At 38.4% G+C, this 27948-nt stretch overlaps 1 protein-coding gene across 2 annotated transcripts in view; it reads left to right on the top strand.

Moving 5' to 3' along the window:
* The window catches only part of LOC150089579 (E3 ubiquitin-protein ligase TRIM45-like), a 236900-nt gene that overhangs the window by 57768 nt on the left and 151184 nt on the right, over positions 1-27948 (top strand). The window lies entirely within an intron of this gene.

Genomic DNA, 27948 nt, shown 5'->3' with positions numbered 1-27948 from the left:
TTTGTGATTGGGTATGATATTATGACAGTTTAATTGTATTACTGTAATTCCTTCTGCCTATGCACAGGGCTGGCAGAACACACAATAAGCCTGGTAAGCAAGGCTTAGGGATGCCAATGTCTGTGGGTGCCGATATTCAAAATTTTTATTATAATAATATTTAATAAAAGTATCTCAAAGGTGCCAAATACTTTTCTGCCTAGGGGCACCCTAGTGCGCATGTGCTGTGTTTGCTTTATACTCTGTGAAGTTGGCTTTCTGATTCTAAATGAGATTGATAAAAATATATCATGATTACCAGTAGTATGTATGTTGGCATCGGTCTGGAAAGAAGACGTGAGATTAAAATGAACTGGAAGTCACAGCACAGAACTTACAACCATTCCGGTTGCAGCATCTCTGCAAGAAAATTTTTTTTTTTTTTTTTTTTTTTGTGTTGTAGTTTGGTATGAAATTTTTTTGTGCTATTTTGTAATAATTTTCAACAAACAAAAGTTGAAATTTAATGCTCCCCTCCCCCAGAAAGTTGAAATATTTTTGATATAACTTGTAAATTTTAATAGTAGTAGTATTAATTGCGGTATGTGATGCAAGGAAGGGAAACAAAGCTATCAAAGCATAAGAAAGAAAAAAAAAAAAAAACAACCCCAAATTATCTGGCCATCACCTCGAGTAATTTGTCTAATTCTTTCGTCGAATTTTCAAGCTACCCATTTCCACTACACCAGGTGGAAATTTCTTCCAACAATCAACCACCCACAAAATGATGAAGGCACAGCCCTATCCTGCACCACCCTTCCTTAATTTGAATTTGTCCCCCCCCTGTGTAGTCTGGGAAAAAGGAATTATGGTTGACCCATAAACTGCAGAGGATCAGAGAAGTAAAAAATAAATGAAAATAATAAAAAAGAATGTAATGTTTCCAAAGTCAAACATACATCTAAAAACTTAGGAAATTATTAACACCTAAACTCTTAAAGAAGGCTATAATTTTTTTCTCTGCCTGAGATAATCCTCAGGCAGAGAAAGTAGGAGGAATCTGTAAATTCTAGAAGGGAACGAATAAGTGTGTATTGTTAATGTTTAGTTAAATTCACTATAGATACAGCCGAGCATAACAAACAAAATAAAATAAAGAATGAACAAAGTAGCAACATAAAAGATGTGAAACTTTGTGAAGGGGAGAAAGCTAATATAGGAAGAATATGGCTCCTGTTACACGTTTGTAAAACTAATGGCTCACGAGAAATAAAAAAATAAAGGAAAAAGTTAAAAAAAAGAAAAAGCAGCTCAGGCATTTCAGGGTTACAGTACACATTCCTATAAATAGTACCTTGAATTAAAATATAAGTATGTTTGCATGCATCTATTTATGTATCTCTAAAGCATAGGTTCCCAAAGTGGGCGGTACCACCCCCAGTGGGCACTGAAGCCTTCTAGGGAGGCGATAGTGGGTTCAGAAGCAATTGGGGGGGCCTTCAGGTGGTGTAGGTGTCAGTGGCTCCTTATTTATCCGTATTTTTATCTCCTCGGGTCCAGTGGACCAGTTCAAAGGTCAACTAATAAATTCTATAATTTTTACTCTATGGACACAGCTGAAATTCGCTATAGGTGAAGCCAGAACTGTTTTCTTCGATTTTTCCACTTCAATTTTCAAAACCTTCTATTGAATTTCATGCAAATGACAAAAATGTGACACCAAGTGTGTATTTTTTTAGGCCTTTTTCTGTTATTTTTCTAAACCCACCCTAATAGCCTAGGGCCTTTGAAACGCGACAACGTGAGCTACTGTGAGTTGACATAAGAAGCAATAAAGCAAAACAGTAGCAACAACTGTTTTTGAAAGGCAAACAGATCGTATTTCCTTTCTTCAATGTGTATTGCTCCTACGAACAGAAAATCAGGGAAATTCATCTTTTAGAAACGAGAAAAACTGGTGTAAAACTGATAACACTGCAATGCGCATTTGATAAAAAAAAAGTTTGCTTTATTGTAATTGTTTTTAGTAAACAATATCGGAACAGCAGTTTCCTGGGTTTGATCTTCTAATGAAATTTCGAGAAAATATTTCTATTTGTAGCTGCGTTATAAACTTCAAAAACTGGTGTGCAAAAGAAGAAAAAAAAATCATCCACTATGAATAACGGTTTGTTTCTTGTAATGTGTATTCTTCACAAAATTGCAATATTTTCTAACAGTACAAAGCTAACAGATTGCGACTAACGGCTGCTCAAAAAAGTATTCTTAGAAGATATTTGCTTGTTACGCTTTGGTGTCATCGCAAAGGGAGAAATTCAGAAGCCGAATAAATTCACTATCCACGGTCATAATGCTATTCTGAACTGCAAATAAACCCCGCTGAAAAATAGATTTTCTCCCCATCACTTCTCTTGCTTTGCTGTGGTTTTTGGTGAGCAATTTCACACAATCAAGTCGGTGACTGCTAAATTCGATGCGGTTTCTTGTATTCTCTCTCTCTATTTCGGGATCTCTGACCGTGTGGTCATCCTGGAGTATAAACAGAAAATTTGTTAGTCAGAATGCTGCCCATCAATGGCACCAATTATCAACTCTTTTACTGTCCTAATTTTCAATATGTGCAGATAATCGACTTGGGCAAAATTCGAAAGTGCTACTTCAATTAGGAGCAAAAACCGTTTGCCCCAACATAACGAATTGCTTTAGGTACAATAAAGGACGACTACTGATGATTTTACTGACTGGAAGGAAGTGTCCACAACTGTACAAGGCGGTCACTCAAAGGAAAGTAACTGTAGTCATTTGTATTCAAGGACAAGCTATACGGCGATGTTTGAAATGTATAATGCAGTTCACTGGGTAATATTTCCAGGGGGATTATTGCAAAATATTGTTCCGAAAAACAGTTACAATAAAGCAAAGAGGGTTTTTTATCGGAATGCACACCGGACAAAAATCGGACTAATCTGAACTTAGGCATCCTAAGATGAAGCTGACTTATTAGAACTTTAGCATCTGTTGTGAAACTGAATGCAATAAAGAAATACTTTCGAATCCGCAGTGAAACTGACTTACTAGACTTCAGCATCTGTGATGAAAGTTACAGTTGTGGACCTTTGACAATCTCCTGGCCTTCTTCCTACCAAAAGAGTATTTTTATTTCTTTCTCTGTCTCTTTCCCTTAGGGTCGGACTAGAAAGGGTGAACTCCCTCCCCTAAGGAGTTTTTTCCCCCCCAAGTGAATGAAAGGAAGTGGAAATTTCAGGAAAATGAACCCCGTTTTCCTTCATTCAGCAAACAGCAGCTCTGTCAGTGCAAGAGAAGTGAAATTACATTTGCAGCTCAGAATGGAATTCAAGCAAGCAAACATATGACACTTTATGGTGAATTTTTCGGGCGTGTGTGTGATAATGAAAATTCAATTTTTCCCTCAAATTTTTTGATGGTATCAAATGCATATAAAACAATCCGTTACTTGTAGCATATATATATATGTATATATATTTTTTTTTCGTTTGCACACCAGGTGAGATGCATGCGAAGTTCCTTTATAACGCAGCTTGAATAGAAATATTTTCTTGAAAGTTCGTAAGAAGATCAAATATACATCCATGATACTGCTGTTCCGATTTAGTCCTCTAGAAACAATTACAATAAAGCAAACTGTTTTTTTATGAAATGCGCATTGTAGTGATCAGTTTTACGACAGTTTTTTTTCCCCTTCCGTTTCCAGTATGGCTTCCAATAGATGAATTTTCTATATTTTTTGTTAGTAGATACAATACATACTGAAGAAAGGAAATGCGATATTTTTGTTTTTCAAAACCAATTCGTTGCAATTCTTTCGTACAAGAATTATGAAAAGCAGTAAAAGCAAAATGTTGTGACAGAGCGACAATGCAAAATATTGTTCGCAAGTAATGATGCTCAACTGTTTGTTTTCCACAAAAATTGTTTACAGTTTTATTTTCTCCTTGGATCACCTTGGTACCGCTAATGATGTAAGCTTGACCAGTCAGTTATATCTCCGCATCTGTTGATTTGTTTGAGACAGTTTAGGCGCGAATTTTAAACTAATGCCATAGCGCGTTTCATCTTCAAAGCTTCCAAGGTCATTTTGCCGACATAATAATTCATAAATTGATATGTGATCGTACATTTTTGTTGTTTAGGAATAAGTTTCATTATTTTTTGTGTGCTTTGCCAACAATCATCAGTTGAAAGTGTGATAGATCAGTGGAGTCATACAAAGTGTAAATTAAATCTTTTATTTTGTGAATATTGTTGCAAATTTTATTACTTCATTATGCCTGAATCTAAGAAGAAATGTCGACAGTACAGTATTGAGTATTTGAAATATGGCTTTATTCAGTCTCCTACAAACCAATTATTACCTATGTGCTTGATTTGGCAAAAAGTATTTTCAAATGAAGCAATGAAGCCTTCTAGGCTACAAGAACATTTGACTAAAATGCATGATGACGAAAAGGATAAAGATTTGTCCTATTTTCAAGTACTAGAAGAAAAATATTTTAAACGTCCAACTATATCAAAACTTTTTGCGTCATCCACTAAACAAGATAATGACGGATTACAAGCTTCTTATAATATTTCATTATTAATCGCAAAAGCGGGAAAACCACACAATTGGTGAGGAATTAATCTTGCCGGCAGTAAAAGAAGTAATAAACACTGTGCTTCATAAGCCAGCTTCAGATATCATCAGGAAAATTCCTTTGAGCAATAATTCAGTGCAAAGAAGAATCGATGAAATGGCTGAAGACGTTGAAAAATCATTGTGCGATTATTTGAAGACATGCCAATTTTCCATTCAACTCAATGAATCAACTCTCCCAAATAATGAAGCACTACTCTTATCATACGTACGATTCATAAAAAAAGAAAAAGTTTGTCAAGAATTATTTGCTAAAAATTTGGAAGCGGATACAAAGGGAGAATCTATATTTAATACCATGAATAAGTTTTTTTCAAGAGAAAGACATTCCTATTTGTAATATTTTGTCTGCTGCTACTGATGGTGCTCCAGCAATGACAGGGCGCCACAAGGTTTTCATAGTGCATTTGAAACAAGCAGTACCAAATGTACTCGCTATACATTGTGTTCTTCATCGTCAACATTTGGTTGTGAAGAATTTAAGTGAACGCCTGCATACGTTGCTCCATTACGTTATTAGAGCAGTCAACAAGATTAGAAGCAATTCATTGAGTGACAGATTGTTTAGCCAACTTTGTAGTGAAAACAATGAAGATTTCAATCGTTTGCTGCTTCACACAGATGTTCGTTGGCTTTCAAAAGGTATTTGTCTGAATCGATTTGTTTGATTCAGTACTAGAGTTCCTAGAAAACAGAGACGACGGATTGCAGGCCAACCTGATTACATCAAAAATCACATTGCTAATTGGACAGACCTCTATAAAATATTTAATGAAGTCAATCTGCAATTACAAGGTGATGAATGGAAATTAATTAAAACAAAAAATGTTATTGCCGCTTTTGTGGGGAAACTTCTTGTGTTCAAGTGGAATCTATGCCGAGGGGAATATAGCCACTTTTCAAATTTATCAGCTGTGTCTCTCAAAAAGGAAGATTTACTTACATACTGCCAACACTTGGAGGTTCTCCATGCTGATTTCAATGAGCGATTCAAGGATATTCTAAACATGAATATACCAAATTGGGTTCTAGATCCTTTCTCACATGTAAACATAGCAGGATCATCAAATTTAGAAGAGGAACTCATAGAACTCACAACAAATGAAGAATTAAAAATAAAATTCAAACGTGGATACCAAGAGTTCTGGCTTCAGAAATCAGTACCGACACTGTACCCTGGATTACGGGAAATAGTGCAGAAATTTTTAATTGCATGTCCATCTTCTTATTTGGCTGAACGTGGGTTTAGTGCTGTAGCGAATTTACTATCTAGGAAAAGGAACCGATTGTATATAACTGAGCATGGCGATTTACGACTGTTTTTAACGAAAGTTGAACCCGATATTAACAAACTTTTAAAAATGCAGGCTCATCCTTCACATTAATTTGTTATTTTTTCTTTGTATTTTTACTTTGTAAGTTCGAAATAAACAATTTTGTAATATATTTGATGGTGTTTTAATTATTACAATAAGATTCTTACTAATGCATTTGCAATCTCTTAATATGTATTCCGAATTTTCATATTTAAACCATTGTATGAAACTGTGCATAATGTTATTCGAGCATACACTTTACAATCTTTACATATGGGCTATGTTTCATCAAAATCGGTATAGCAATAACTGTGTTCAAGATGAAGCACATATTGGCCACTACTTTTTCAATAATTTAACAGCATAAGCGATAATGTATCATTAGTTGCTATTTACGTTGAAAATGTCAAACGGCTTGAACGCGGAAAACTGTTATAATGGGGGGGAGGGCGTTACAAAATTTATGCCTTGGAAAGTGGGCAGTGGCCCGAAAAAGTTTGGGAACCTGTGCTCTAAACCTGTGACTCACCCATTGTCCATCAACCAAGAGACCAAAATAGAAATGAACTACGATGTCATTAGCATAATGAATAAATATAATTAATGGAATAATGCAAATTCCATTAAATTTAAGTAAAAGTAAATGCCAGCAATAGTGAAAATTGACAAAATTGACAAAATGATACACCAGTACACACAAATACAAACATTCTCCCAGTATCCATATGTGCACACACATACACCCATATATACCAGGCAGTTCATAATTCCAGTGTCAGAGAAATGGATGCAGAATAATATGATTATATGGAATACAGTAAATAATGTAAAATGCATGCTGACACAATCAATGCTAATTCTGAAAATTAAATATATTAAGAAATACGTGAAATGCCCTGGCCTCAATTTATGGAGTATTGCTTTCCACACATATTGTCTGTAAAGCAGTAGTGCAGGTCTTAACAAAAACTGGTGTGATAATGCAATTATTAATCATAATAAATGTTTAATGTACATTTATTATGATTAATAAATGGAGAGGGCGCTGGCTCTCTTTATAAAATACAGTTGCGAGTTACAGGCTCCGAAAAAAACGATGTTTTTGCTTATTATTTACATAATTGTTATTTTATATTGTACTTAATACGTTGTCTTATAGTTCTAATTACGCTGGTTATTTTTATTTTAATTTGTATAAACAGTTTTTGTGGATATACGTAATACTTTATAAAACCGTTATTTCATTCGAATATTGAAGGCATTGTTTTTGTATATAGTGATAGGGAATTCAAATTTTTAATTGAGGTAGTTAGGTAGCTCTAACGTATAATTATAGAAACAGTAATACGCTTCACTGTTTCTATTAGATAGCGTAGTATTGACGTTTAATTTAATTTATTGATCTTATTAATTTAAAATATCATGCCCCAAACTAGAGCAGCAAAGCAACGGGCACAAAGTGGCAGGAGTGCTGTGACTCAGGGGAGAACTGAGGGGGACGATTCTCCAACGCATCACAGCCTTAAAAAATGTGCAACTTGTGAAATGTTTGCCGAACTGTCTGGAACGGAACATGATATTGCCATGGGGGATGTCTTTGTGTGTGCGCGATGTAAGGAAATCAGGCGACAACTCAGCGTTGTTATGGGCCTATATGAGAGTTTGAAGGACAGGGTGGATGCCCTCGAAAGATCTAAATTGAGGGGCCCATCAGGCTCTCAGCTGCCCACATCAACACCAGAGCTTGCACTTGGTCATCATGCAGCACAGCGGCAACCCCCAAGGCAGATTGCGCTGGTCCCAAAGGAACTAGTAGTTGTTGGTGACTCTATTGTCAGGGAAACGGGAAACATCCTTTGTAGAAAGGATAGATGGAACAGGACCAGGGTATGTCTGCCAGGGCCCCCGAGTGCCAAGCGATAGTGCCCAAGCGATATTTTGTGCGATACATAGCGTTCTTTCTCAGCGGATTAGTTATATTTATTTTCCAGTGTCACTATTCTTCTTGTTTTTCTTAAGTGATTCTTTACTTAAAAGCTTTGAAGTAGAATCCAGAAAGGAAATACACCTTTCTTTCCTTGTGTATATATATATATATAATCTGTACTAACCTAACTAAACCTCTAAACCGCTTGGTCACTGGTGGCACCGCTCCTGCCTCCACGTGGCGGGGCTGGAAACCTGGGAGGAGAAAAACACTCTCCCGGGACAAAAAGGAGCAAAGATGGACATAAATAGACATGCCACTTATGGATCTCATGATCCAGATCTCTCAAACAGAGAAGACTTAAATGCAGGAAATGCAAAACGGCAGAAAAAAGAAGGAACAGAAACCCCTGCTCCTCTTTTTTTGATACTGCATTCTTTGACTGACAATCCTTTGAGTAAGCTCTCCCCATTCTTAATACAGAAATGTCTTGAGAATGTGGCGGGCCCACCAGAAATGGTTAGAAGACTAAAATCCGGAGACCTTCTAGTGGAGATGAATGAGAATAAACACTCGGAAAAACTATTAAAAATATTGACTTTTGGTGGAATTCCCACAAAGGTTACCCCACATGCCACCTTAAACTCCTCTAAAGGGGTAATAGCCGAGTGGGATCTCCTTAACGTATCTGAGGAGGAAATTGTTCAGGAATTAGGCGATCAAAATATAATAAATGCCAAAAGGATAGTCATTAAGAAAGATGGGGTTCTTACTCCTACCCGAACGGTCATTCTTACATTTAAAACACCAATTTTACCAACAACTGTTAAAGCTGGATATTTAAGGTGCAAAATTCGACCTTATATTCCAAACCCAGTCCGGTGTTTTAAATGCCAAAAATTTGGACACTCACAAGCAGTCTGCAGGGGGTGTAACCACCTGTGCCTCCTGTGGTTCAAAAGAGCATGTTCACACAGACTGCCCCAATGAAATACAAAGCTGCCCAAACTGTAAGGGGAATCATTCAGCATTTTCAAAGGATTGCATCCAGTGGCAGACTGAAAAGAATATACAAAAGTACAAAGTAGAACACAAGGTGCCATACCAAGAAGCAAAAAGACATTGTTTAATTTCAAATACATTGCCATCTTATTCTTCAGTTGTAAAAAAGCAACGATCCATAACAGTACAAACAGATTGTTCAGTTCCCCCAAGCATCTCAATTTCTGATTGGGCCAGGTCAGTCCTCTCTACACCAAAAGAACAGCCTACCCAACAGCAATCAACTCATTCGGTAAACACACCATTGACAATACCGCCAGATAAAAATTCTGTACAACAGCCAGTTAATCAAACAAGCTCTGAAAGAAATAATCAAAAAACCAGTACTGATACCATGGACATAGATAGAAATTCACACCGAGATGAACCACTTCTTGAACTTCATGCGGAAGAGGAGGAGGACATGGATGTCACTAGACCAAATTTCCCAAAAAGGGAAAAAAGACTAGACAGGCGCAAACAGACCACATCCCGTAAGCAAGCAGACACACCCGATAATCCTCAATAATGCACAAAATCATTCAATGGAATTGTCGCGGACTCAGAGCTAACTTAGACGATGTCTATGACTTAATTACCGAATATAAGCCTGCTGTTCTTTGTCTACAAGAAACAAACTTGACCCCTAAAATAACTATGAGCATAAAACATCATATAATGCTTAGAAAGGATAGGAACGACTCTAATACAGCACATGGAGGTGTAGCATTGCTAGTAAACTCCAGAACTCCTTTCAGACCAGTCCCACTGCAAACAACTTTAGAAGCAATTGCTGCTAGAGTTATGGTTAAGATAGCGGTAACAGTTGTTTCCATATACCTTTCGCCAAACTATTTATACTCTCTAGCAGATTTGAATGATTTAGTTACTCAGCTGCCACCACCTTTCTGTATCTTGGGTGACTGGAATGGGCATCACCCCCTATGGAGTTCCTCGCACCTTGATAAGAGAGGTCAGTTAATTGAAAAATTTCTTGAAAGGCACAACTTAACATTATTAAACAATGGGACTCATACGTACGTGCATCTTTCCTCAAGGTCAACTTCTGCAATTGATCTTTCAATATGCTCGCCAAACCTCCTTCCTCTGATTGATTGGACGGTCACTGATAACCTGCGAAATAGTGACCACTTTCCAGTAATATGCACACTATCGGCTAACTCTCCTCCTCAAACTGAGATAAAAACTGTTTGGAAATTCGACAAAGCTAACTGGAAGAAATATCAAGAGCTGGCACATCTAGATATTCAGACTATCGAGACCCTCACCATTGACTCTGCCGTAACTTACATAACTCAGCAAATGATAGCAGCTGCAGAAACCAGTATACCCAGATCATTCATGAAAACTCGCTCCCACCCAAAAATATGGTGGAATGAAGCCTGTAGCAATGCGAAAAAAGAAAAGAATAGATACTGGAACTCATTTCGTAAATACCCAACCACAGCTAACCTCATACAGTTCAAGAAAGCTAGAGCTAAATCTCGTCACATACAACAAATAAGCAAAAAAGAGACATGGTCTAAATATGCCTCCTCTATAAACAGGACCACAAATATCAGAACTGTTTGGAATAAAGTTCGAAGAATTAATGGAAAATATCCACCTATAACCACTCCGATAATATATCTAAAAGACAAAGAAATCTGCAATCCTCCCGATATTTTTAATACATTAGGTGAAACCTTTGAAAAAATCTCCGCTGTAACCGCATTTGAGCCAAGTTTCCAGGCACATAAAATACAAGCAGAAAAACATAATCTCAATTTCAGTACTTCACGAAAGCATCCATATAATGTACCCCTTACCATGGCAGAGTTACGTAGCGCACTTGCAAGATCCAAAAATAGTGCTGCTGGCCCTGATGGAGTGTACTATGCCATGATATATCACTTGAGTGAAGAATCCCTTGCTGCTCTGCTAAAACTGTATAATAGAATCTTTGGCGAAGATTACTACCCTACCAGTTGGCGTCATTCTATCGTACTAGCTTTCCCAAAACCAGGAAAGGACCATTCAGATCCAGTAAATTACCGACCGATAGCGTTAACTAGTTGTATAGGAAAAGCATTAGAAAAAATAATTAATGCCAGATTGACATGGTTCCTAGAGGCTGAATGCATTCTAAGTCAAAATCAATATGGATTTCGAAGAACTAGATCAACACTTGACCTTATGGTCAAAGCTGAAGGAAATATCCGAAATGCATTTCTCAGGAACGAACACCTAGTGATGATATGTCTTGACATCGAAAAAGCTTTTGATACAACCTGGCGGTATGGAATTCTTCACGATCTCTATGAATCCGGTATTCATGGTCATCTTCCAAAATTTATCCAGAACTTTTTGAGCAATAGGACCTTTCAGGTACGATTTCACTCTGCTCTCTCACAAACTTTTGTGCAAGAAGAGGGGGTCCCTCAAGGTTCTGTGCTTAGTGCCACGCTCTTCTCTCTCAGGATTAATTCCATTACAAAAGTTATTCCCGACACAGTTGAAACTTATCTGTATGCTGACGATCTGGCGATCTCAAATCACTCACAAAACATGCGTTTCATTGAAAGGCAGCTTCAAGGTACAATTAACAAGCTTGTTCAGTGGGCCAAAAATAATGGATACAGACTTTCAAAACAAAAAACAACAGCAATTCATTTTTGCTGTAAACAGAATTTTCATCCAGATCCCGATTTACATCTTGATTCTCATCCAATTTCTTTTCAACAGAGTATTAGCTTTCTTGGACTAATTCTGGATAGAAAACTTAGTTTCTTAGAGCATATTAAACACATTCGTACAACCTGTCTAAAGAAGCTGAATCTCCTCAGGGCAATTTCCGCTATGTCAGAGACATGATATCAGAGACGTGGTGTCACACAGATATAAGGGATGGAGAACTGCAATTTGGGGAGTACAACGTCTACAGAAAGGATAGACAGGATAGGAAGCGGGGAGGGGTTATGCTATTAGTTATGAAACACATAAAAACCAAGGAAGTGAAGCCAGTCGACATCGCCGGACAGTGCAGTGTTGAGTCAGTTTGGTGTGACATAAGCATTGGGAGATCAAAATTGAGAGTAGGAGTGTGCTATAGGCCTAATGACTCTGATGAGTATAATAAGGAACTGTACAAGGAAATAGAGTGGGCCAGTAAATCAGAGTGTCTTATAATGGGAGATTTTAATTTCCCAGATATTGACTGGAATTTGGGGGCTGGTTACTCACACACTAGCAGGGCTTTTGTGGATTTATTGGATGATTGTTTTCTACATCAGCATGTTCGGGAGGCAACTAGAGGGAGTAATACTCTTGATTTGATTATCAGCAGTGATTCTTCATGCATTAAGAATCTGCAGATATAAACGAACCACTAGGTGGCAGTGATCACAGTGTGCTGAAGTGGGATTTACTCAAAGAGGTAACTACCATTAGGGGTAAAGGGAAGGGTTATTGCTTCTGTAAAGGCGACTACGATGGACTGAGACAGTATTTAAATTCTATACAGTGGGACCAACTGATGATGTTACCAACAGCAAATTCAAAATGGGAAGCATTCAAAGAACTTATCTTGGAAGCTACTAGGCTTTACATACCAACTAAGAAATATTGTTCAAGGGTTAGGCCAAAATGGATGTCAGATGAACTAATGAGGCATATGGCAGAGAAGAAAAATGCATGGGATACTTACAAATTACCACACGACACAGAAACCTATGATAGATACAAGTTGATATGCAACCAAGTTACAAAGGAAGTTAGGCAGGCAAAGGCAGATTACGAGAAATCCTTGGCAAGGGATGCAAAGAAAAACAGCAAAGAGTTCTTTACTTATGTTAACTCTAGAAGGAAGGGGATGAATCAGATTGGTCCACTTGATATTGATGGGTCAACTGTTGATGATCCTGCACAGGTAGCTAACAAACTAAATGAATATTTTGCATCAACATTCACACATGAGGAGTTATTCAGCAAGGGAATGCCAGAGGTGTATTCAACTCTAGCAGTAAGCTACAGAATCTTGAAATAACTGGGAGTAAAGTGGAGGAGAAACTGTTGAAGATAAACACAAGAAAGGCACCCAGGGTGGATGGGATCTATCCAGTTATATTAAAGGAGGCAGCAAAGGAAGTAAGCAAACCCTTAGCCATAATTATGAGAGCTTCCTTGGACTCAGGGTAGGTACCCATAGACTGGAAATGTGCAAATGTGACCGAATTCACAAAGGAGGATCAAAGGCTGACACAAGTAATTATAGACCTGTGAGCTTAACTTCTGTTCCAGGAAAATTAATGGAGGCACTGGTTAAAGAAGCACTGCAGGATCATTTAGACAAGACTTCAGTTATAGCTCAGACACAGCATGGTTTTGTTAAGGGGAAGTCTTGCTTGACCAACTTGATTGGATATTATGATGCAGTCACAAAAGAACTGGATGCAGGGAATAACTTTGATATTATATACTTGGATCTTAGAAAGGCTTTTGATACTGTTGCACATGGAAGACTGCTACACAAATTGGAGAAGTGTGACATTGGAGGCAAATTGCTGCTATGGATAAAGGGGTGGTTGAGGGGGAGAAGACAGAGAGTGGTAATCAATGGACACTGCTCATCGTGGACTAATGTTATTAGTGGAGTCCCTCAGGGCTCAGTGTTGGGTCCATTATTGTTTTCTGTATTTATAAATGATATTGATGATGGTATATCGGGCTTAATGTCCAAGTTTGCAGACGATACAAAGGTTGGCAGGGTTGTCAAGGACACTACTGACACTATGCTGCTGCAACAGGATCTGGAAAGGTTGAGCAGATGGGCTGAGAGGTGACAAATGAAGTTTAACATTGACAAATGTAAAGTACTACACATGGGAAACAGCAACCCCAGAGCAACGTATCAACTCTGTGGTACTACACTGACAGTGGTAGAGAATGAAAGGGACTTGGGGGTGGTTGTGCAGGCAGATATGAAGTTCTCTGAGCAGTGCAGACGGGCTGCAAGAGTAGCTCATGGAGTATTGTCAATGATATACAGGAATTTTTCCAGCAGGGATAAGGAGGTGATTATTCCATTGTATAAGGCAATGGTCAGGCCACACCTAGAGTACTGTATACAGGTCTGGAGGCCTCATTTCAAGAAGGATGTAGAGCTGCTGGAACGAGTACAGAGAAGGGCAACAAGATTAGTGAATGGAACAAAGGGGTGCTCTTACGAAGAAAGGCTTAAGTTTTGCAAATTACAGTGTCTGGAGACTAGGCACCCACGAGGTGATCTGATAGAGGTGTATAAAGCCTTGAATGGTTTAAGCATGCTCAGTGCTGATGGGATTCTTCCTCTAGCTCAGAAAAATCACCTGAGAGGGCATAAATTCAAATTGAAGAAAGACAGATGTAGGATAGACGTGAGGAAATTTGCCTTTAGCCAGCGGGTGGTTGGTTGGTGGAACAGACTTCCATCCCTTGTGGTGGAGGTTGATAGCCTAAATAAGTTTAAGGCTCAGCTGGACAGGTATTTGGAACGAACAGAGGGGTGAAGTGGATTTTTTTTTTTTTTTTTTTTTTGGCTGATGCTGCATAAGCTTGCTTTCTTCCATCAAATGCCTCTACTAATGCTAATGCTAATGTCATGGGGTGCAGATCGGTACATGCTGCTGCACTTATACCGGTCGCTCATAAGATCCAAACTAGACTATGGGTCACCTGCATATGCCTCAGCCAAAGAAAGTGTATTAAAATGGCTCGACCCAGTACATCACAATTCCCTCCGAATTGCACTGGGAGCTTTTCGTACATCGCCAGTTCAGAGTCTCTATACGGAAGCACATGAACCACCCCTATTTCTTCGACGGCAAGCTCTGTTATTAAGTTATGCAGCAAAAATCAGAAGTTTCCCATATCATCCTATAAAACAGTATTTATTCACCCCAAAATGGCATAATTTGTACCAAAATAAACCTTTGCAGAATAAACCATGTGGCATTAGATTACAAAGCATAACTACGTGCAGCGAACCAAAAATGAATGACATAATTCAAGATATTAGCACGGCTATGCCACCATGGCAAATACCCTTGGCCAATGTTGACCAACATTTCCAACAATGGGGAAAGAATGCACTTCCAAATTTCAGTATTCAGCAGATCCATGCAACTCACTCTTTTCAGTTCTCTAGTTTTACCCAAATTTACACTGACGGTTCCAAGACAGATAATAAAGTTGGAGCAGCTGCAGTTCTACCAAACAATACAATATCCCAGCAGCTCCCTTTGGAGTACAGTATTTACACTGCAGAACTGTATGCTATCCTGATGGCTCTAGACAATGTAAAACATTCATTATATCCTCAAACTATTATCTACACCGATTCCTTAAGTGCTGTATCTGCTCTTCAGTGTAAATTTCCTTCCAGTCATCCGTTTCTACAACAAATTCAAACCAAGTTAGCGCAGCTTCTTGCAAACAGGCAAAAATTAATTTTCTGTTGGATACCTGGGCACTCTGGAATCAGAGGAAACGAACAAGCGGATCTTGCAGCCAAGAACGCCAGTCACATAAAATCAGACATGCAGATACCTTACACAGATTTAAAACGCATCATACATACCAATGTTAGAAAAAAATGGCTATCCATTTGGCAGGGAGAAAAGAGCAATAAGCTTTTTCAGATTAAAAAGGATCACAAGAAGTGGCTATCAAGCCTAAGAGGCAATAGAAAGGAAGAAGTAGTACTTGTTAGAATTCGAATAGGACATACTCACCTAACTCATAGTTATTTACTCACTCAGGATGACCCTCCACGATGCAGCAACTGTCAAACTCAACTCACAGTAAACCACTTGATCATTGAATGCCCATTATATCTGAGAGAACGAAAAACAGCTTTCTCTTCACATCTATATTCATCTAATAAACTTACCTTACAACAGATTCTCGGAGACCGACAAGATATTAATGATGTTTTTACCTTCCTCAAATTGATAAACAAATATCATCTGATCTGAATCCTTTTATTTAATATAACAATCATGTATCAAATAAGATTGAAATAGGTGCATTATGGCCTTTGTAGACCTTGCACCAATAAATCCAACAAACAACAACAACATGTCTGCCAGGGGCAAAGGTTGATGACGTTGTAGAGCAGATATCATCTTTTAAGGGCCCAAAAGGTGATATAGTTGTACACATTGGCACTAATGATATTAAGAGTAGGAGACCGGCAGAATTACTTAACAAGTACAGGTCACTGATGAAAAAAAGCCGTGAATTAGGGTTGAATTTAAAAGTGTCTGCAATTCTGCCCAGACACGATAGGAGGGAGTATATGATGAGAGCCTTGTCGATCAATTCGGCCCTGGAAAGATTGTGCAAGGCTCAAGGGGTAGAATTTTTTTCAGCCTGGACTGTACTTGTTAACAGGAGAGATTGCTTCTACAGGGATGGGATACACTTAAATAGAAAGGGTGCAAGAATATTTGCTGATGCTATCAAGGCAGTGTTAGGTGGGTTATAAAACTGATAGTTTGGGGGGATACAAGGACTAATAGCTTAACAGTAGCCATAGGCAGAGGTGAAGGGATTCTTGCACAACTTCTATTAGAATACGTAGCGACCTGGAGCGAGGGGTGTTGGGGGTTTCAGGGACGGATGTCAGTCATCGTGAAACAGGTGGGTATATGGGATGTGTTAGAGTGGCTGGGAATAGGAATAGGTGCATGTATACTTGCATGTATACCAATGCTAGAAGTATAGTAAATAAATTTGATGAATTTGAAGTGTTGGTCAAGACATCAAAGGCGGATATTGTTGGGATATCAGAGACGTGGTGTCACACAGATATAAGGAATGCCGAACTGGAATTTGGGGAGTACAATGTGTACAGAAAGGATAGACAGGTTAGGAAGGGAGGAGGTGTTATGCTGTTAATAAAGAAAAACATAAAATCAAAAGAAGTGCATCCAGTTGATATAGATGAACAGTGCACTGTTGAGTCAGTTTGGTGTGACATAAGCACTGCGAAAGCAAAAATTAGAGTAGGAGTGTGTTATAGACCTAATGACTCGAATGAGTACAATGAACAATTGTACAGAGAAATAGAGTGGGCTAGTAAATCGGAATGTCTTATAATGGGGGATTTTAACTTCCCAGATATTGACTGGAACTTGTGGGTTGGGCACTCACACACTAGTCAGACTTTTGTGGATTTATTGGATGATTGTTTTCTACAGCAGCATGTTCGAGAGGCAACCAGAGAAAGTAATACTCTTGATCTGGTTATCAGCAGTGATCATTCATGTATTAGGAATTTGCAGATAAAAGAACCATTAGGTGGCAGTGATCACGATGTACTGACGTGGGATTTACTTAAAGATTTAATTACCATCAGGGGTAAAGGAAAGGGTTTTTGCTTCCGTAAAGGCGAGTACAGTGGTCTCCGACAGTTTTTAAATTCTGTACAGTGGGATCACAACTGACGATGTTACCAACAGTAAATTCTAAGTGGGAAGCATTCAAGGAATTAATCGTGGAAGCTACTAATAGTTTCATACCTATTAAGAAATATTGTTCAAGGTTTAGGCCTAAATGGTTGTCAAATGAACTAATGAGACTCGTAACAGAGAAGAAAAATGCATGGGATGCATATAAATTATCAAGCAACTCAGAAGCCTATGGCAGATATAAGTTAATCTGTAATCAGGTCACAAAGGAGGTTCGGCAGGCGAAGGCAGATTACGAGAAATCCTTGGCAAAAGATGCTAAGAAAAACAGCAAAGATTTCTTTACTTATATAAACTCTAAAAGGAAGGGGATGAATCTGATTGGTCCACTTTACATCGATGGTTCGACTGTTGATGATCCTGCTCAGATAGCAAACAAACTGAATGAGTATTTTGCATCTACATTCATACATGAGGAGTTATTAAGGTTTGAAAATGGCAGAAGGTTATCAAATTGTAGCAGGGTGCTTAATGATCTTGTAATAACTGAGAGCAAAGTGGAAGAGAAATTGTTGAAGTTAAATGTAAGAAAAGCACCTGGGGTGGATGGGATCTATCCAGTTATATTAAAGGAGGCGGCAAAGCAACTAAGCAAACCCTTAGCCATAATTATGAGAGCATCCTTGGACTCAGGGGAGGTTCCCACGGACTGGAGAGTGCAAATGTATCCCCAATTCACAAAGGGGGATCGAAGGGTGACACGAGTAATTACAGACCAGTTAGTTTAACTTCTGTTCTGGGTAAAATAATGGAGTCACTGGTTAAAGATGCATTGCAGGATCATCTAGACAAGACTGCAGCAATAATTCAGACACAGCATGGGTTTGTTAAGGGAAAGTCTTGTCTGACAAATTTGATAGGATATTATGATGTGGTTACAAAGGAACTGGATGCAAAAAATAATTTTGATATCATATATTTGGATTTCAGGAAAGCTTTTGACACTGTTGCGCATGGAAGACTATTGTACAAGTTGGAGCACAATGGTATTAAGGGTAAGTTGCTACAATGGATAAAAGGATGGTACCCGGGGGCTCACATCTGGTGAGTATGGGCTTGGCACACCCAGGGTCCTGAGCTGGACATGATCATTCTTCTCTTTCTTGGAGATTCCTTCCTACTTCTTATTCTCTCTCTCTCTCTCTCTCTCTCTCAGGGTTAATCGGGAACTTTTTTTTTTTTTCCTGGTGCAGCATAAGCCTCAGGCTTCCTTGCATCATATGGATATCAATAATAATAATAATAAGTGGGAGAAGACAGAGGGTGGTAATCAATGGGTGCTGCTCTTCTTGGACTAATGTTATTAGTGGAGTCCCACGGGTTCGGTGTTAGGTACACTGTTGTTTTGTATATTTATCAATGATATTGATGAAGGTATATCAGGTTTAATGTTGAAGTTTGCAGATGATACAAAGGTTGGCAGGGTTGTTAACGACAGTAATGGCAGTGTGCTACTGCAACAGGATCTAGATAATTTGGGCAGATGGGCTAAGAAGTGGCAACTGAAGTTTAACCTTGACAAATGCAAAGTACTGCATATGGAAAGAAGTAACCCTAGAGAAACATACCAACTGTGTGGTACTACACTTAAGGTGGTAGAAAATGAAAAGACGTGGGAGTAATTGTGCAGTCAGATATGAAGTTCTCTGAGCAATGTAGACAGGCTGCCAGGGCAGGTCATGGGGTTTTGTCAGTGATATATAGGAATTTTGCTAGCAGGGAAAAGGAGGTGATTATCCCTCTGTATAAGGCAATGGTCAGGCCACGCCTTGAGTACTGCGTACAGGTCTGGAGGCCTCATTTTAAGAAGGATGTAGATTTACTTGAGCGTGTACAGAGAAGGGCAACAAGATTGGTGAGGGAAATGAAGGGATCCTCTTACCAAGAGAGGCTTAAGTCCTGCAAATTGCAGTGGCTGAAGACTAGGCACCTGCGCGGTGATCTGATTGAGGTATATAAGGCCTTGAATGGGTTGAGCACGCTGAATTCTGATGGGATCCTTCCACTTGTTCAGATTACGAACCTAAGGGGGCATAAATTCAAATTAAGAAAAGACAGATGTAGAATAGATGTGCGGAAATTTGCCTTTAGCCAGCGGGTGGTTAATTGCTGGAACAAACTTCCATCTGTCGTTGTGGAAGTTGATAGGTTGAATAAATTTAAGGAGGAACTGGACAGGCATTTGGAGGGAATGGTGTGATTTTTTTTTTTTTTTGGCTGATGCTGCATAAGCTCATACATTTGCTTTCTTGCATCACATGGCACTACTACTACTACTACGACTACTACTACATCTCCAAGTGAGTCTCATAAATGCTCCAGAATGTGTGGCATGACAGATTATTTTGCTAGAGCTTTGTGACTGTGATCTATCCAACATCCTGGGTAATGGTTTACCAGAAAATATTGTATGGATTGGATGAAGTGTGCAGGTGTGCCTTCATGCATAAATCACACATCAGTATTCAAGGCAGGCAGTGTCTTCCAGAAGTATATCTAAAAACATGGGTGAAAAAATCCAAATGGATCCCTACTGTTCTGTCTTGGACACTGATGGAGGAATGATGTTGTTGGTGCTGTCTGATATGCATGCTATGCAGGCTGGGCCTTGCCCATGTGCATTAGTTTTGGAATGTATTTCTTGTGAAGCAGGCTTCCTCCATCCACAGGATTTAGATAAGGAACATAGATTCTCTACATACTCCTTTAATAGCCATACAGTAGGCTGTTTATGGTGTAAAGTCCATAGGAAGCAGTGCATTGGCTCTTTGAAGATGAGAGGGATGTATTTCTTGCACACAAAATCCTCCACACAAAGATTTGTGATGTTTACACATGTGCTGCCACTCTCCATTATCTTGTACTTGAATCATGGTTAATGGTGTCCATTATTTCTAAAACCAAGTCCAAATTGCATACAGGCTGCTGTGCACTAGCATTCACATGATATGGATGCATAACCAATTTCAAGTAGTTTCAGAGTGACTGAAAGAATTGTATATTTATCTCTCAGATTGACTATATAATATTGGTGTAGATCCACCATAGTTTATTTATAAATTTGAACTACATATATAGCGTAAAGGCATCTTTTAATTGTATCTTATATTGTGGGTGCCTTCACAACAAGATAGCTGGTATTGCACTACTTCGAATAAATAACGTTTCTCTAGTAGAGGAAGAGTACTGTTATTTATTTTCAGTGGATAGCGCCACCCAGATGATCGTTTTGAAGCTAGTTGGTTTCATCATCGGTGGGTGAGCAGGTACCCTGGTAATGCAACATGCCATCACAGTTGCGAAGTTATTTCCACAATATGAGATATGCCAAATGGTGAATAAATAATAATGTATTAGAAGATGAAATGCACAAGGTATAATTTCTTATGGGTTTAGGTAATTAACTATATAATATCGGTGTAGATACACCATAGTTTATGCATAAATTTGAACTACGTATGTAGTGTAAAGGCATCGTTTTAATTGTATCTCATATTGTGGGTGCCTTCACAATGAGATAGCTGGCATTGCACTACTTCGAATAAGTAATGCTTCTCTAGTGCAATACCAGCTATCTCATCGTGAAGGTACCCACAATATGAGATACAATTAAAACGATGTCTTTACACTACATACGTAGTTCAAATTTATGGGTAAACTATGGTGTATCTACACCGATATTATATAGTTAATTACCCAAACCCATAAGAAATTATGCCTTGTGCATTTCATCTTATAATAGATTATTATTTATTCACAATTTGGCATCTCTCATATTGTGGAAATAACTTCGCAACTGTGATGGCATGTTGCATTATCAAGGGTACCTGCCCACCCACTGATGGTGAAGCCAACTAGCTTCGAAATGATTGTCTGGGTGGTGGTATCCACTGAAAATAAATAACAGAAGTCTTCTCTGCTAGAGAAGCATTATTTATTCGAAGTAATGCAATACCAGCTATCTCGTTGTGAAGGTGCCCACAATATGAGATATAATTAAAACAATGCCTTTGCACTACACATGTAGTTCAAATTTATGGCTAAATTATGGTGTATCTACACTGATATTATATAGTTAATTACTCTAAACCCATAAAAAATTATGCCTTGTGCATTTCATCTTCTAACCTATCAGGTTGATAATAATTTGAATATTTTTGTGCATAATGCCTGGCAACAGTACCATTTTCCCTGCATTCACCCAATATCAGATGTATATTAACTAGCTGAGCAAATGAGTACAGGTGACCCCCACTTAATGCTGATAATTCGTTCTGGAAAAATATTTCTTAAGTGGATCAGCACGAAGCAAGCACCATATTCCCATAAAGTAACATATCTATTTATGAGATGTGGTCTGTGTCATAGGATATTTTATAATAAATAATGGAACAGCTGTCTTTCCCGCTGCTAATATTAAATCTTTATTTTTTATAATTGTTCTTATAATTGAACCTGCTAGTCCTAAATTATTGTGCACACATCCACTTGTCATTGACCGGAATCGATTTGCTTCAAAAGGTCTAATTTAATTTTCAAACCTGGTCGTTTCCTTACCTTTTTGTAGTCTTTGTACCACGTCCAAATGTTGTTGCTTTTTCATTCTTGTCTGCCATTATCAACTCATCGAAAATGTAACTGCGTTGCATTAATTATGATACAAGGTTCAAGTAAACTGTCTGTTACAGATGTCTAACGCTGTACTGAGTGATGATTAGACTTCAGATAAATTCATATAATGCAAATATTACAAGCAATATTCCTGCATATTCCTTAACTTGATAATTTTTTCTAATGTTGATCTAGGAATTATGTAACAAGTTACTGTACTGCAATTAACAGTAGTAGGGCATATGATGTAAGAAAGCAAGCTTATATAGTATCAGCCAAAAAAAAAAAAAAACACCCTTTCCCATTTCACCCATCCATTCACTACAAATGTTTGTCTAGTTCTTCCTTGAACTTATTTAAGTTGCTGACCTCCACTACAACAGATGGAACTTTGTTCCAACTATCAACCACCTACTGGCTAAAGGCAAATTTCCACACATCTATTCTACAATTGTCTTTCCTCAATTTGAATTTATGCCCCCTCAGGTGAGTGATTTGAGCAAGAGGAAGAATCCCATTACCATTGAGCTTGCTCAAACCATTCAAAGCTTTATGCACCTCAATTAGATCACCTCGTGGGTGCCTAGTATCCAGAAGCCGCAATTTAAGGCAGAACTTAACCCTTTCTTGGTAACACCAACCGTTTTTTCCAATCACCAATCTTGTTGCCCTTCTCTGTACTTGTTCCAGCAGATCTACATCTTTCCTAAAATGAGGCCTTCAGACCTATATGCAGTACTCAAGGTGTGGCCTAACTATTGCCTTCTACAAGGGACAATCACCCCCGTTATACCTGCTCACAAAATTCCTGTATATCATTGACAAGACTCTATGAGCTACTCCTGCAGCATTGTTGCACTGCTTAGAAAACTTCATATCTGACTGCACAATTACTCTCAGGTGCTTCTCATTCTCCACACTCCTGAGTATAGCACCACCCAGTTGAAACATTACGCCGGGGTTACTGCTACCCATATGCAGTACTTTACATTTGTCAATGTTAAACTTCAGTTGTTACCTCTTAGCCCACTGCTCAACATTTACAGATCCTGTTGCAGTAGCGTAATCTTATTATTGTCATTAACAACCCTACCAACCTTCGTATTGTCTGCAAAATTAGACGTTAATCCTCATATACCTTTCTCAATATCATTGATAAATACCGACACAAAAATGGGCCTAACACCGAACCCTGGGGGACTCCACTGATAACATTAGTCTATGAAGAGCAGTGTCCATTGATAACCACTTTGTCTTCTCCCACTCAACCGTAATTTTATCTATTGTAGCAACTTGCCCTTAATGCCATACTGCTCCAACTTGTGCAGCAGTATCAAAAGCTTTCCTAAAATCAAAGTATATGATATCAAAATTATTCTTTGCATCCAATTCCTTTGTGACCACATCATAATATCCAATCAAATTGGTCAGACAAGACTTCCTCTTAACAAACCCATGCTGTGTCTGAACTATAACTGCAGTCTTGTCTAGATGATCCTGTCATCGCATCCTAAAACCAGTGACTCCATTATTTTCACTGGAACAGAAGTTAGACTAACAGGTCTGTAATTACCTGTGTTAGTCTTTGATCCCCTTTGTGAATTGGGGACATATTAACGCATCTCCAGTCCATGGGGACCTCCCCTGAGTCCAAGGAAGCTTTCATAATTATGGATAAGGGTCTGCTTACTTCTTTTGCTGCCATCTTTAATATAACTGGATAGATCACATCCACCCCAGGTGCCTTCCTTATGTTTAACTTCAGCAATTTCTCCTCCACTTTGTTTTCAGTTATTACAAAATCACTTAGTTCCATGTTAGAGTTTGATAAACTTCTGGAATTCTCCTCCTTGAATAACTCCTCATGGTGAATGTAGATGCAAAATACTCGTTCAGTTTATCAGCTACCTGAGCATGATCATCAATAGTCAAACCATCTATTTTAATTGGACCATGTGGACATGTGTTTATGTAAGGCGCAGCTCCTAGAACGTCAGTTCAACTCCGCCTCGTATCTCTGTGAAGAACAGTATCACTACAGATGGGCCAGATATGTGTGTGTGACGTCGGTTTCTGTGTATTATGTGTGTATTCTGTTGTTATGTTCTGACCGCTTGGCTACCCAGAAGCATTAGTCACCTGGACAGATGATTCTGGGTACTCGTTCACACCACGGGAAGGTGGGCCAGTTCTAGTAGATGGGACACCTATGGTCTCAGAGTATGAGACAAAGAAAAAAAAAAAAATTTTTTTCCCATCTCTGGGGTCCACTCCAGAGTGAAAAAAAAAAAAAAAAAAAAAAAACCCGAAAGGAAGAGAAAGAAATGAATAAAAATAATTAACTAAGATAACAAAAAAATAATAAAAATAAATAAATAAATAGAAAAAAAAAAAAAAAAAAAATATATATATATATACTAAGTATATATATATTGGTTTTTAGCATATATACGCAAACATACATACATATACATATCAGAAAGTGAAAAGGGAAAAACCAAGGGGGGTGGGGAAGAGAGAGATCAAGAAAAGGGTAGATGTTCAGTTGCGCAACCAGTAAGAACGGCAGCATAAAAACACTTCGGTGCCTCCAGCCAGATGGATTTGATCAACCTCGTATCACTGGAATCATACTTTTCCTTAGTTCAAACACTTCTTTAGCAAATACCTGGAGCATCTGAAACTTACTACAGTCTCTTAAAAATATAGCTTTTTCTCCTGGAGCTATACTCTCAAGAATTTCACATATCGCTGTCCTGGCATTGTCATATATTCGACAATCATATAGTATGTGCCGCCAGCCTTCCCTGGCCCCGCAAAAACAAAGGTCCGTGTTGCTTAGTCCTAATGCATATAATTTCTCATTCATTGACCCGTGCCCTGTTAACAAAAATGACGAATGTAAACTAGGTGTAAACCAATTTTTATCATTCAGAAAAGTCACGTTCGGGATAAACAAGTTGGTCACTCTTCAAGTAGTTATGGTATCCCATCTTGTCTGCCATAAATTGATTATTTCATTCATACATCTTTTCTTTTCGCCTCTGCAGTCAGAGTGAATATTTATCTCTATACCAAAAAGTTCTGTAGGAATTTCCCTCTTAATACGGTAGCAAAAACCACGATACAACAAATGTAGATCCAAGGGTAGCGCTCCGGCCAACAGCTGCAGCGCGGCAGTGGACACGGTTCTGCACACTCTTAGAATACCAAGAAGCATGATGCGTTGTATGGAATTTAGTTTAGCCTGAAACGTAGCTATTTTAACTCTATGGAACCAGGCTCCTGCAGCGTACGTAGTTATAGGAAGGAATACTGCCTTGTAATACAGAAACAGTGTTTTATGTGATAGGCCCCAGTCAGACTTTGAAATTCTAATGATAGCACCAGAAAATTTCCTGATTTTATTGCTTAAATATAATAAATGCTGGTGAAATGATATCTTACTGTCCACAATAATTCCCAGGTATTTGGTATCAAGAACCATAAGTAACTGTACACCATTCAACTTGATCTGAGGAGGTCGATTTATATCTAAAGCTGTTTTAAATAACATCATTTTAGTTTTGTAAGGACTAATAGCAAGCTTAAAGCTTTGAGCCCAAGAACTTAAGTCTGTCAGCATACTACTAGTTCTCTGTTCTAAGAGTGAGCGAGATCGTCCTGCAATTATAATTGTCAGATCGTCTGCAAATGCCAGCACCTTACAATTAGGGAATGTGCGAACCAACCAACCAATTCTGTAAAACTAGGTTCCAAATAAGGGGTCCCAAGACGGAGCCTTGAGGACATCCTCTCACAACCTGTTTTCGTAGCTCAAAGTGCTTGGACTTCACTAGCACATATCTATTTGAAAAGTAACTGTTGAAAAGCATATATAATTCCTTGGAACAACCAGCATTTCTTAACTGAGCCATCGCTGCCTCCCACCAAACAGTATCAAATGCCCCTTCGAAATCCACGTACATTGTAATTCATATTTGGATGTAGAATTCTCAATATGCGTTCGAATTGCCACTAGACAATCTTCACAGGATTTCCCAGGAGTGAACCCATATTGCTGAAGCGATATCATATCCTGTTGCACTAGCAGGTCGGTTACCTATAATGCCATTAACCTTTCAAGGATTTTACCAAGGTTTGCCAAAAGAGCGATAGGGCGATATGATTTAGGTTCAGTTAGTGGCTTCCCAGGTTTTCTAACTAACTTCAATAATGCAATCTTCCACTGCATTAGAAACAGTCCTTCTGTTAGACATTTGTTAAACATTAATAAAAGGATATTAGGTAACGACTTATAGAACCTCGTTATAAATATATTCTCGACTAAATCAATTCCAGGACATTTTGTGAGATTAAGCTTCTTCAAAACTCTTGTAAGTTCTTCCGTCGTAAATTCCGCAGTATTTTCTCTAGCTACATAGAGCCGATTATCTCTACGTATACCAGTTTGATGCTCAGTATCTTCCTGAGGATCGTCATTTGGAAATAACTTACTTAAAATTATCTCAACGGAGTCCTTCCAACCAATAGTCTCACTGATATCCGTGGTTACAGTATTAAACACTTCCCCGTACCTGAATTTGTCACGTGACAGTTTATATAGTAAACCCCACGGGTTAGAATTTCCCGATTCTTTCACAAAACGTGTCCATGTCGCCCATTTCTGATCAGCTATCTTCGTACTATAGTTGTTTTTTAAGGACAAATACTCATCGTGCAGCCTTGCAACCTCAGAGGGGGGACAATGTCTGTGGCGTTGATACTGTCTTCTAGCCCTGTTTACTGCTCGCCTTAGTACTGTTAACTCTGAAGTCCACCAAGGACAGGATTTCGATCTAGAAACTTTCTTCTTACCAGCCTTGTACGCTGCTCTTATAATAATTGAATCCTGTATAAATACAGCAAGAGAGTCAGCCGAATATTTTATTAGCTGACGTTGCCTTATCAGAGAGAAGTCCATAAGAATTGATGCATCGAACGCAGACCAATCAATTGTTTTCAGTGAGAACCGAACCAACCCAGGAACTCAATGTTGACTAACTAAAGTTGTAACAGTTTTTACATAAAAGGAGATAACTCTATGGTCACTAGATGTCCAGTCAGAGATGACTCGCCAATCATAGATGTAGTGTCGTAGGCGAGAAGTTACTATAGTTACATCAATGTTGGACTGCCCCATAGGTCCAGAGAATGTGGCCGGCTGATTGGATATATTCATCACATATAAATTGTGATTAAATATAAATTCTTCAAGCAGACGACCTCTCCCATCTGTTGTAGAACTATGCCATAGACTTGATTTAGCATTTGCATCAGTAGTGATTATTACGTGATTAGGCTTCAACATAAATAGTGCATGTTCTAGGTAATCCAAAGAGCTATTAAAATCCATTGATGGAGGACAATATAATGAAATAAGATAAAATTGCAATGTTGTTGTTGCAATCATCACGCATGTGGCACATTGGTTACACAACCCGTGTATCACCACAACATCTAAATCGTTATTGGTTACCACGATTCCTGATTTGGCTCTTCTTGTACAGGCTGCACAACTCTTGCACTCAGAGGATATCTCAGTCAGTTTACGGTTCTAAGGGTTTGCTTACTTCCTTTGCTGCCTCCTTTAATATAACTGGATAGATTCCATTAACCCCAGGTGCCTTTCTTGTGTTTATCTTCAACAATTTCTCCTCCACTTTACTCTCAGTTATTACAAGGTTATCTAGCTTACTGCCAGAGTTGAATACACCTCTGGCATTCCTCTTCCTAATAACTCCTCATGTGTGAATGTTGATGCAAAATATTCATTTAGTTTGTTAGCTAACTGAGCAGGATCATCAAGTGGACCAATCTGATTCATCCCCTTCCTTCTAGAGTTTACAT

Source organism: Mastigoproctus giganteus, chromosome 2 (assembly GCF_048544385.1).
Source record: "Mastigoproctus giganteus isolate SK-2022 chromosome 2, ASM4854438v1, whole genome shotgun sequence".
In the NCBI taxonomy this organism is placed as follows: domain Eukaryota; kingdom Metazoa; phylum Arthropoda; class Arachnida; order Uropygi; family Thelyphonidae; genus Mastigoproctus; species Mastigoproctus giganteus.
This window is presented reverse-complemented; position numbering and strand designations above follow the sequence as displayed.